The 13,038-nt window shown below is 43.1% G+C and overlaps 1 protein-coding gene across 4 annotated transcripts in view; it reads right to left on the bottom strand.

Annotated features, from left to right (window-relative positions):
• Positions 1-13,038, bottom strand: part of LOC110502638 (E3 ubiquitin-protein ligase MARCHF8) — a 133,423-nt gene that overhangs the window by 46,099 nt on the left and 74,286 nt on the right. The window lies entirely within an intron of this gene.

Below are 13,038 nucleotides of genomic sequence, written 5' to 3'. Positions count from 1 at the left end.
ATTTTCATCATAGGTACACTTCATGACAGACAAAATGAGAAAAAAAATCCAGAAATGTACATTGTAGGATTTTTTATGAATTTATTTTCAAATTATGGTGGAAAATAAGTATTCCATTCATCCATCTCAATGTAACAGAGATAGGTTTAGGCGGCTACATTTAAAAATATATATATTTCATCTTTATTTAACCAGGTAGGCAAGTTGAGAACAATTGCGACCTGGCCAAGATAAAGCAAAGCAGTTCGACACATACAACGACACAGAGTTACACATGGAGTAAAACAAACATACATTCAATAACACAGTATAAACAAGTTTATATACGATGTGAGCAAATGAGGTGAGAGACAGAAGTGAGGTAAAGGCAAAAAAAGGCCATGGTGGCAAAGTAAATACAATATAGCAAGTAAAACACTGGAATGGTAGATTTGCAGTGGAAGAATGTGCAAAAGTAGAAATAAAAATAATGGGGTGCAATGGAGAAAAAAAAAATAAAAAAAAAAAATAAATACAGTAGGGAAAGAGGTAGTTGTTTGGGCTAAATTATAGGTGGGCTATGTACAGGAGCAGTAATCTGTGAGCTGCTCTGACAGTTGGTGCTTAAAGCTAGTGAGGGAGATAAGTGTTTCCAGTGTTTTTGTTTTTGTAGTTCGTTCCAGTCATTGGCAGCAGAGAACTGGAAGGAGAGGCGGCCAAATAAATAATTGGTTTTGGGGGTGACCAGAGAGATATACCTGCTGGAGCGCGTGCTACAGGTGGGTGATGCTATGGTGACCAGCGAGCTGAGATAAGGGGGGACTTTACCTAGCAGGGTCTTGTAGATGACATGGAGCCAGTGGGTTTGGCGACGAGTATGAAGCGAGGGCCAGCCAACGAGAGCGTACAGGTCGCAATGGTGGGTAGTATATGGGGCTTTGGTGACAAAACGGATTGCACTGTGATAGACTGCATCCAATTTGTTGAGTAGGGTATTGGAGGCTATTTTGTAAATGGCATCGCCGAAGTCGAGGATTGGAAGGATGGTCAGTTTTACAAGGGTATGTTTGGCAGCATGAGTGAAGGATGCTTTGTTGCGAAATAGGAAGACAATTCTAGATTTAACTTTGGATTGGAGATGTTTGATGTGGGTCTGGAAGGAGAGTTTAGAGTCTAACCAGACACCTAGGTATTTGTAGTTGTCCACGTATTCTAAGTCAGAGCCGTTGGGCAGGTGCAGGCAGCGATCGGTTGAAGAGCATGCATTTAGTTTTACTTGTATTTAAGAGCAATTGGAGGCCACGGAAGGAGAGTTGTATGGCATTGAAGCTTGTCTGGAGGGTTGTTTACACAGTGTCCAAAGAAGGGCCAGAAGTATACAGAATGGTGTTGTCTGCATAGAGGTGGATCAGAGACTCACCAGCAGCAAGAGCGATATCATTGATGTATACAGAGAAGAGAGTCGGTCCAAGAATTGAACCCCCATAGAGACTGCCAGAGGTCCGGACAGCAGACCCTCCGATTTGACACACTGAACTCTATCAGATAAGTAGTTGGTGAACCAGGCGAGGCAATCATTTGAGAAACCAAGGCTGTCGAGTCTGCCGATGAGGATGTGGTGATTGACAGAGTCGAAAGCCTTGGCCAGATCAATGAATACGGCTGCACAGTAATGTTTCTTATCGATGGCGGTTAAGATATCGTTTAGGACCTTGAGCGTGGCTGAGGTGCACCCATGACCAGCTCTGAAACCAGATTGCATAGCAGAGAAGGTATGGTGAGATTCTAAATGGTCGGTAATGTTGTTTGTTGACTTGGCTTTCGAAGACCTTAGAAAGGCAGGGTCGGATAGATATAGGTCTGTAGCAGTTTGGGTCAAGAGTGTCCCCCCCTTTGAAGTGGGAGATGACCGCAGCTGCTTTCCAATCTTTAGGAATCTCAGACGATATGAAAGAGAGGTTGAACAGGCTAGTAATAGGGGTGGCAACAATTTCGGCAGATAATTTTAGAAAGAAAGGGACCAGATTGTCTAGCCCGGCTGATTTGTAGGGGTCCAGATTTTGCAGCTCTTTCAGAACATCAGCTGACTCGATTTGGGAGAAGGAGAAATGGGGAAGGCTTGGGCGAGTTGCTGTGAGGGGTGCAGTGCTGTTGACCGGGGTAGGAGTAGCCAGGTGGAAAGCATGGCCAGCCGTAGAAAAATGCTTATTGAAATTCTCAATTATAATGGATTTATCAGTGGTGACAGTGTTTCCTATCTTCAGTGTAGTGGGCAGCTGGGAGGAGGTGTTCTTATTCTCCATGGACTTTACAGTGTCCCAGAACTTTTTTGTGTTAGTGTTGCAGGAAGCAAATTTCTGCTTGAAAAAGCTAGCCTTGGCTTTTCTAACTGCCTGTGTATAATGGTTTCTAGCTTCCCTGAACAGCTGCATATCACGGGGGCTGTTCGATGCTAATGCAGAACGCCATAGGATGTTTTTGTGTTGGTTAAGTGCAGGGGAGAACCAAGGGCTATATCTGTTCCTGGTTCTAAATTTCTTGAATGGGGCATGCTTATTTAAGATGGTTAGGAAGGCATTTAAAAAAAAATAACCAGGCATCCTCTACTGATGGGATGAGATCAATATCCTTCCAGGATACCCCGGCCAGGTCGATTAGAAAGGCCTGCTTGCTGAAGTGTTTCAGGGAGCTTTTGACAGTGATGAGTGGAGGTCGTTTGACCGCTGACCCATTACGGATGCAGGCAATGAGGCAGTGATCGCTGAGATGTGTATTTAGAGGGCAAGTTGGTTAGGATGATATCTATGAGGGTGCCCATGTTTGGCTTTGGGGAGGTACCTGGTAGGTTCATTGATAAATTGTGTGAGATTGAGGGCATCAAGCTTAGATTGTAGGATGGCTGGGGTGTTAAGCATGTTCCAGTTTAGGTCGCCTAGCAGCACGAGCTCTGAAGATAGATGGATACATGATACAAACATTTTCACTATACCCATCATGAAGATGCTACAACCTAGCATATGAACAAAAGTTTTAAATATAGGTGGACAGGTCAAGAGAAATTTGAGTAACCAAGGTGACAGACATTGACACATTCAATACCGCCTTGCACACTCTTACCTGCATCTAGCTGATCTAGAAAAAAAACTTTCCAAGCCAAACCTTCATATCATAACTGCTAACTGCTACACACAGCCTCTACATCGTTGTCACCATATTAACATCCTAGTCAACATAGCTACTAGAACTAACACGTTAGTTAACCCGCTACAATCATACAGTGTGGTGTACATTCAGCAAGCAGTTTAGCAGTTACACCGACAGGCCCCAGTGGCAATACATTTATAAAACCAAACACTAATTTGACTTGGAAGATTTTCAGTGTCGCATAGCCATAGCCAGTTAACATAGCATCATTCTCTGTTTGAGCCGGGTTTTTGAGTAGGCTAAACTAGCTAGCTGCATTAGTTAGCTAAATGAGAAAAAAATACAACAAAATCTCCCTCCCTCCTTCACGCACTCCCTGCATTTTGGAAGAAATTAATTTGTTGAAAACTGTTCAACTATTGCCTCTCTCTCTCTGAGTCAACTACCCGCCACATTTTATGCACCACAATGCTAGCTAGCTGTAGCTTATGCTTTCAGTACTAGATTAATTATCTGATTCTTAAAATAAATATATTTAAAAGTTATTTAACTAGGCAAGACCGTTAAGAACAAATTCTTATTTACAATGACAGCCTACCAAAGGCAAAAGTCCTCCTGCGGGGACGGGGGCTGGGATTAAAAATAAAATTAAAATATAGGATAAAACACACATCATGACAAGAGAGACAACACTACATAAAGAGAGACCGAATACAACAACATAGCATGGCAGCAACACATAGCATGATATTGATTGGGTGGACAACATGTCAGTTCATGCTGCAAGAGCTCTGATAGGTTGGAAGACGTCCTCCGGAAGTTGTCATGATTACTCTTTAAGTCTATGGAAGGGGGTGAGAACCATGAGCCTCCTAGGTTTTGTACTGAAGTCAATGTACCCAGAGGAGGACGGAAATGAGGAGGAAGATGAAGAAAAGTCTTCCTTCCGTCTACACCATAGTGCTACCCTACAGAGTGCTGCTGAGGCTACTGTAGACCATCATTGCAAAACAGTGTGTTTTAATCAATTATTTGGTGATGTGAATATTATTTAATATAATTTAATCTAAACATGATAAATGTTATTTTATTCCTTGTGTTAGAATTTTCAGCGCATGTGACAAATAAAATTTTATTTGAAGTCAGAGGGAGTTCAGTTGACAGAGGTTAATTTATTAGAGACATCTTCACAGCTGGATCCAAGAGCAAATTTAGATCTAGAGCCCCAATGGGTGTCAATTATATTAGTGTTACTGTTTACACATGGATGCAATTAATTTAGCACCACACTGAGTAGAACTGTAAAGATGTTAGAGAGAACAAATCTAATTATATTTGTCACATGCTTCATAAACGACAAGTGTAGACTTGAAATGCTTACTCAAGGGTCCTTTTCCAACAATGCAGAGTTAAAAAATCAATAACAAATATAAATTATATTAGAGGGAGAGAGGTAGGGATGGAGGGAGAAAGAAGGAGATAGGTACAGACGGAACAAGAAAAGGAGAGAGAGAAGGGGTGAGAAGGGGTGAGAAGGGGAGAGAAAGAGGAGAAGAGAGGGGGAAAGAAAGAGGAGGAGAGAAGAGGAGAAGTGCTACACACTGATATCTATTGAGTGGAAAAGACTATGATGAGAGATATGAGAGAAACCATGCTCATACTCCCAGATATTTAGAGGGGCTGAGAGGCTAAATCAGTTTTTTGGCAATATACTATAAAAGTCTGTCTGTTTTATCGTATAAATACAGCATTATCTTATTTTTGTATACAGGTATATATTATTATTGTATCAAGTTGATGATCAGTTGCTGGTGGACACCAGGCTGTCTGTCTGATTTGATTCTTGGCTAACACCTGACTGAAGAAACAGAAGACGAAAAAACTGCAGGCTTTGTCATGACATTAAATCAATCAACTGAGGGTGGTAGAGCTAACAAACAAAAAACAATAGCCAATCAGAGTTGAGTACAGCGGCATCCATGTCACCAGCCTTCGTGGCGACAGCTTTACACAACACACATTCCACATGACATGGTCAATTTGGCATCAACCAGCAGGCATGACACTGTGTTTCTATGTTCACATTTAGGCTAGCTTAGGACATAGAGTGTGTCTATGTTTAGCATGCACGCACGCGCGCGCACACACGCACACACACACACAGTCAGAGAAAATCTCCCACGTCTCGGGAGACTCACAGGGAGCTTAACCATGAGCCAATCAGAATAGGTCAGGCCACAGCTGTAGTGTGTGAGTACCACAAGAGGCTGCTGAGGGAAGGACAGCTTAGTCTTCACTCCCCCCTATCTGAGATACCTACTGCAGCCCTTATCCTCCACATACAACACCCGTTCTGCCAGTCAGTTTGTTACAGGTCACCAAAGCACACACATCACTGGGTCACTCTTTTCAGTTTGCTGCAGCTAGGGACTGGAATGAGCTGCATAAAAACCCTCAAAAAAAATCTCTTCATTCAAAGACTCAATCTTGGACACTCTTACTGACACTTCACGTGATATTTTGTTGTCTCTACATTCTTGCACTTTGTGCTGCTGTCTGTGCCAAATAACGTTTGTACCATGTTTTGATCTGCTACCATGTTGTGCTGTTGCCATGTTGTGTTGCTGTCTAAGGTTTCTCTTTATGTAAGAGAAAGGGGGGATACCTAGTCAGTTGTCCAACAATGTATTCAACTGAAATGTGTCTTCCGCATTTAACCCAACCACTCTGAATCAGAAAGGTGCGGGGGCTGCCTTAATCGACATCCACGTATTCGGCCCCCAGGGAACAGTGGGTTAACTGCCTTGCTCAGGGGCAGAACGACATATTTTCACCTTGTCAGCTCGGGGATTTGATCTAGCAACCTTTCGGTTACTGGCCCAACGTTCTAACCACAAGGCTATGTGTAGTGTGGTGTTGTGGTGGCTCTCTTGTCGTGATGTCTGTTTTGTCCTACCAAAATGCTTTTTGCCTTATGGTAGGCCGTCAATGTAAATAATAGTTTGTTCTTAACTGACTTGCCTAGTTAAATAAAGGTTCAATAAATATAATGGCTGGAATGGAGTTATTGGAATGGTATCAAACACATGGAAAACCAGGTGTTTGAAGAGTTCGATACCATTCCATTGATTCCATTCCAACCATTACTATGAGCCCGTCCTCCACAGTTAACTTCTCTAGGGTAGGGGGCAGCATTCGGAATTTTGGATGAAAAGCATGCCCAAATTAAACGGCCTGCTACTCGGGCCCAGAAGATATGATATGCATATAACTGGTAGATTTGGATAGACAACCCTCTAAAGTTTCCAAAACTGTTAAAATAGTGTCTGTGAGTATAACAGAACTGACTTAACAGGTGAAAACCTGAGAAAAAATCCAATCAGGAAGTAGTTTTATTTTGGTTTTGTAGTTTTCTATTCAATGCCATTACAGTATCTATTGACTTAGGACGCCATTTGCAGTTCCTATGCTTTCCACTAGATGTCAACAGTCTTTAGAAATCGGCTTGTATTCTTATAATTGAGGAAGTAAGGCCAGTCTGAATGAGTGGACCCTACCGTGTCGCAGAGCTTTTTCATGCGCAAGTGCATTTCTTGTTTACGTTATTGACGACGTTATTGTCCGGTTGAAATATTATAGATCATTTAGGCTAAAAAACTACCTGAGGATTGAATATTAACATCGTTTGACATGTTTCTATGAACTTTACGGATACAATTTGGATTTTTTTTGTCTGATTGTTTTGACTGCATTTGAGCCTGTGGATTACTGAAGAAAACACGCTAACAAAACAGAGGTTTTTGGATATAAAGACTTCATCGAACAAAAGGAACATTTATTGAGTAAATGAATGTCTTCTGATTGCCACCATATGAAGATCATCAAAGGTAAGGGATTAATTTGATCTCTATTTCTGAGTTTTGTAATGCTTCTGCTTGGCTGGTTATTGTTTGTAATAATTTGTCAACTGGGCTATGTTCTGGACTAGGTATGTTCTGGGCTAGGTATGCTTTCGCCGAAAAGCATTTTATAAATATGACACTGTGGTTGGTTTAACAAGAAGTTCATCTTTAAACCTATGTAAAATATGTTTTGTTTTCTGAATTTTTATAATGAGCATTTCTGTATTTGAATTTGGCGCTCTGCAATCTCACTGGATGTTGGCCAGATGGGACGATAGCATCCCACGTACCCTAGAGAGGTCAAGGTGCCACCAACCTCCTGTTGTGTGCACGTGCGTGGGTATGTGTGTGTACTGTGTGTGTTCCAGGGGTCAGGGCCAGGTCAAAGGACAAAGAGCTAAGAAGTGCTTTCACTTTCACTGAGCAACACTGCTAATCGGCTTTGGGCGGGTAAACCCAGCCCTAAAAGGCCCTTACTGCTCTGCTCATGGACTTTGACCAGCAGTCATCACGCCAGAGAGAGATTAACTGAAACAGCACAACAGCCCATAAAACACACGACTACAGTGCTCTCTGGGCATTACTGACAATCATATACAGTTTTATCAGAATGGCCCTCTGTCAGTCTGTCAGTCTGTACTATTTTTCTCATCTGACCACTTTTTTATTGAAGCAGATGATAAGCTACAGGACAGTTTTGCTAGCAAAGACAGGAATATGTTCAGGGATTCCTCCGATGGCATTGAGGAGTACACCACATCAGTCATTGGCTTCATCAATAAGTGCATCGATGACGTCGTCCCCACAGTGACCCTACGTACATACCCCAACCAGAAGCCATGGATTACAGGCAACATCAGCACTGAGCTAAAGGCTAGAGCTGCCGCTTTCAAGGAGAGGACTCTAACCCGGAAGCTTATAAGAAATCCGGCTATGCCTACAAACGAACCATCAATCAGGCAAAGAGTCAATACAGGACTAAGATCGAATTGCACGACACTGGCTCTGATGCTCGTCAGATGTGACAGGGCTTGCAAACCATTACAGACTACAGGGAAGCACAGCCGAGAGCTGCCTAGTGACATGAGCCTACCAGAATAACTAATTCTATGCTCGCTTCGAGGCAAATAACACTAAAACATGCATGAGAGCACCAGGTATTCCGGAAGACTGTGTGATCAGGCTCCGCAGACGATGTGAGAAAGACCGTTAAACAGGTCAACGTTCACAAGGCCGCAGGGCCAGACAGATTACCAGGACGTATACTGCGAGCATGCGCTGACCAACTGGCAAGTGTCTTCAGTGACATTTTCAACCTCTCCCGGTCTTAGTCTGTAATACCAACATGTTTCAAGCAAGCAGACCACCATAGTCCCTGTGCCCAAGAACACTAAGGTAACCTGCCTAAATGACCACCGAACCGTAGCACTCACTTCTGTAGCCATGAAGTGCTCGAAAAGCTGGTCATGGCTCACATCAACACCATTGTCCCAGAAAACCTAGACCCACTCCAATGTGCATACTGCCCTAAAAAATATACAGATGATGCAATCTCTATTGCACTCCACACTGCCCTTTTCCACCTGGACAAAAATAAAAACTATGTGCGAATGCTATTCATTGACTACAGCACAGTGTTCAGCACCATACTTAACTCAAAGCTCATCAATAAGCTAAGGACCCTGGAACTAAATGCCTCCCTCTGCAACTGGATCCTGGACTTCCTGATGGGCCACCCCCAGGTGGTGAGGGTAGGTAAACAGCACATCCGCCACGCTGATCCTCAACACATGCACCCCTCAGGGGTGCGTGCTCAGTCCCCTCCTGTACTCCCTGTTCACTCATGACTGCATGGCCAGGCACGACTGCAACACTATCATTACATTTGCAGATGACACAACAGTGGTAGGCCTGATCAAAGACGACGTCAAGACAGCCTATAGGGAAGAGGTCAGAGACCTGGCCGTGTGGTGCCAGGACAACAACCTCTCCCTCAACGTGATCAAGACAAAGGAGATGATTGTGGACTACAGGAAAAAGAGGACCGAGCACGCCCCCATTCTCATCAACCGGGCTAGAGTGGAGCAGGTTGAGAGCTTCAAGCTCCTTGGTGTCCACATCACCAACAAACTAACATGGTCCAAGCACACCAAGACAGTCGTAAAGAGGGCACGTCAAAATCTATTCCCCCTCAGGAGACTGAAAAGATTTGGCATGGGTCCTCAGATCCTCAAAAGTTCCACAGATCGAAACCCATGATAAAATTCCTTGACCGCAAATCTGTTACAGGGTGTAAATCTACTTCAGTTACTGTAATTCAATAACCAAATAATATTTTTTCAAACTCAAGGTGTCATGTCAAAGCTGACATCACATTCTTTCTGCAGACATTGTTTGAATCATAATTCAGAGCAGATATTTAACAGAGTTTTGGAAAAACGTGGTCACAAAAAACAGGGAGATTTTACAGAAATTCTGTTACCAAACTTTGCATCTGCACAGTTCTGTTTTTGTAAAATGTTCAGTATAAATTGTTAAAAGTAGTCCTTGTGCATAGAGTTGTATACTTTGTTTGGCATACATTTTAAGTTAAACATTTTAATCTCAGGACAGTGGAATTGCCTTTATAAATACTCATTAATTATAGCGTTGTGTATGCATGTGTGTGCGTGTTTGAGTGCGTGACTGTTCGTCTATGCGTGCTTGCGTATGTGTCCGTGTGCATGCTCATGGTTGTGTAGGCATCCACCAAATGCTAAGCGGACTGTGATATTAGGCTGACTTGAGTGCAGGTCCATTGACTAATGAGTTTGATAAGAGTGGGGAGGCAAATAGCAGCATAACATGAGATTACTGTGACATGCGGTTCACTGTGCTAATTATAGCCTTTCATTATACTGACAGGTCTCTGTGACTGACAGGATAATACTACTATTATGTTTACCTGATGCCTCATTCGTCATCATACCAGAGAGGTTTAAAAACCAAGAGACACAACATACAATCACTTCCTGTTACGTGCCCAAAGTCAATTAAGCAGGCTAGACTATGATTTGATTGTATTGTTGTCAATGAGGAGAGAGACAAATTATTCCCTAATTAATAGGTTTGATTAGAATCTGACACATATTACACATGCATGAGAGTAAATTGGCCTTCATGTTCATATGGTCTCTTGAATTATTTCACATTGTGAAAAATGTATATTTCAAGCGACAAATTTTACAACGTTATTGTCCCTTCTGATCAGGGACTGAGTGATCAGTGATCAGTTCATGTTGAACCATTGGTAACATGAATTGATTCATTGTAGACTTCCAGGTAGAAAAGAAAACCAGCAGAACGTTGGTTCCACTGGTGTACAAACAGTGCAGAAATAATACAGAACTTTGTAACTATAAGTTTGTGTCGAATCAAACATTCATATTGCTTCAGCTCACCAGCAATACCACTTTATATTGTAGTGTAATTGTGTGTAGAATTATACAGAACTTGTAACTGTAATTTTGTGTAGAATTATACATTTAGATTACTTCAGCTCGCCGGCATTGATATTGCTTCAGTGAAGCTTTCCATTTATCCATGGGTGCAAAATCGGCATGGCTAGCCTATTATGCAAAGGCATGCACTGTGTAGGCATATATATTACCTATGGGAACATCATGTTCTAATGACAACCTGCATTCAGGTGGACTATAAGGCAGGTACAGAGTAGATGGAAAGCAGCAGGCAAAGTAGAGAGGAGATTGAAAATAAAAAGTTGTGGAGAGGGGAGAGAAGAAAGAAAAAAGACAGAGAGAAAAAGTGTGATAGACAAGTAGAGAGGGACGAGAAGGAGAATTTAGCATAGTGAAAAAAGGCATAGTGTGAGAGAGGATGAGAGGGAGGGAGAAAGGTAGAAAGCGGTAGAGAGAGAAAGGAGAGGAGGGAGATCGAGGGAAAGAATAGGAGAGTGAGGAGGAGGGGAGAGGTTCCACACACGAATCTCTATAGAGTAAAGAAGACATCAGATCTCCTGTGGGGCGTGAAATTACCCTGTAATAGTAATTTCAGTTCATTTTCAAATATACACTCATACATACTGACCACAGCAGTGTACAGAGGCTGCCTGGGCTGCACAGCATTCCTTTACCCAACAGTTATATTAAAGCATACTGGAGAGATGGGTGGGTGGAGTGGGGTGTGTGGGGTGGGGGGGTACAGGAGAGAGGGAGGGAGTATACTGTATCAGCCGTGAAGGTACAAGTACACACACCTCCCTAATATTGAGTAGCACGACACTGTGCCACTAGAGATCCAGGCTCTGTCGCAGCTGACCGCGACCGGGAGACCCATGGGGTGGCGCACAATTGAACGACTGTGTGATCAGGCTCTCCAAAGCCAATGTGAGTAAGACCTTTAAACAGGTCAACATTCACAAGGCCGCAGGGCCAGACGGATTACCAGGACGTGTACTGCAAGCATGCGCTGACCAACTGGCAAGTGTCTTCACTGACATTTTCAAATTCTCCCTGTCTATGTCTGTAATATCAACATGTGTCAAGCAGACCACCATAGTCGCTGTGCCCAAGAACACTAAGGTAACCTGCCTAAATGACCACCGACCCGTAGCACTCACGTCTGTAGCCATGAAGTGCTTCGAAAGGCTGGTCATGGCCCACATTAACACCATTATTCCAGAAACCCTAGACCCACTCCAATTTGCATACCGCCCAAACAGATCCACAGATGATGCAATCTCTATTGCACTCCACACTGCCCTTTCCCACATGGACAAAAGAAACACCCTATGTGAGAATGCTATTCATCGACTACAGCTCAGTGTTCAACACCATAGTGCCCTCAAAGCTCATCACTAAGTTAAGGATCCTGGGACTAAATACCTCCCTCTGCAACTGGATCCTGAACTTCCTGACGGGCCGCCCACAGGTGGTGAGGGTAGGTAACAACACATCCGCCACGCTGATCCTCAACATAGGGGGCCCCTCAGGGGTGCGTGCTCAGTCCCCTCCTGTTCACTCATGACTGCATGGCCAGGCACGAATTCAACACCATCATTAAGTCTGCTGACAACACAACAGTGGTACGACTGATCACAGACAACGATGAGACAGCCTATAGAGAGGAGGTCAGAGAACTGGCTGTGTGGTGCCAGGACAACAACCTCTCCCTCAACGTGAGGGAGAGGTTAGTCCACAATCAAAGGAGATGATTGTGGACTACAGATTAAAGGAGGACCGAGCACACCCCCATTCTCATCGACAGGGTTGTAGAGTGGAGCAAGTTGAGAGCTTCAAGTTCCTTGGTGTCCACATATTTTGGCCATGAAACGAGGCTACTCGGGCAAGAAAACAACCCCAAATGTATAGCCCCGTTGGAAATGATAAATGAACTGTTTAAAAATGTGAAGAAGAAAAAAAACACATGAAAAAAAAAATATATTCTTTAAATGTGAAGATTTTTATTTGGCGTACCCCCGACGGCATTGCGCGTACCCCAGTTTGGGAATACCTGGTCTACACCTATCTGTTGTTTAAGAAGCATGTGACAAATAACATTTGATTGATTTGATGCACACACCACCAGACTTCATCCACGGTGACAGAGTGAGGACAGTCATTGGCCAACAACCAACTCAGCCTCCGTTGCAATCTACTCACAACAACAAATCACCTACAACATTTACTGCTTATAATCTTTGAATTTATCTTAGTTTAAATCAACACCTGAGGCCTGTAATAATCTTCTAAATAAGATAAATAAGATAATGTCTGGACAGTGTATCGGGGTGTTAAAGAAGTGAGAAATATCAGTTTTCTGATGGCAGTAGACAACGTTTCTGCACTAGTGAGACAGTATGGTCCCTGGCAGAGAGACCTGAGTGCCTCTGTGGTCGCTTAAATGCATTTCGGTATCACAAAGTCACATAATTAAACCTCTGCCTGGAGTGTGTGTGTGTTGCACTATGAACTTCACATGTTGGTGCTCATGGGTCCTTTTACATGTATTTTCA

This window comes from Oncorhynchus mykiss, chromosome 23 (genome assembly GCF_013265735.2).
Source record: "Oncorhynchus mykiss isolate Arlee chromosome 23, USDA_OmykA_1.1, whole genome shotgun sequence".
NCBI classification, from domain to species: Eukaryota; Metazoa; Chordata; class Actinopteri; order Salmoniformes; family Salmonidae; genus Oncorhynchus; species Oncorhynchus mykiss.
This window is presented reverse-complemented; position numbering and strand designations above follow the sequence as displayed.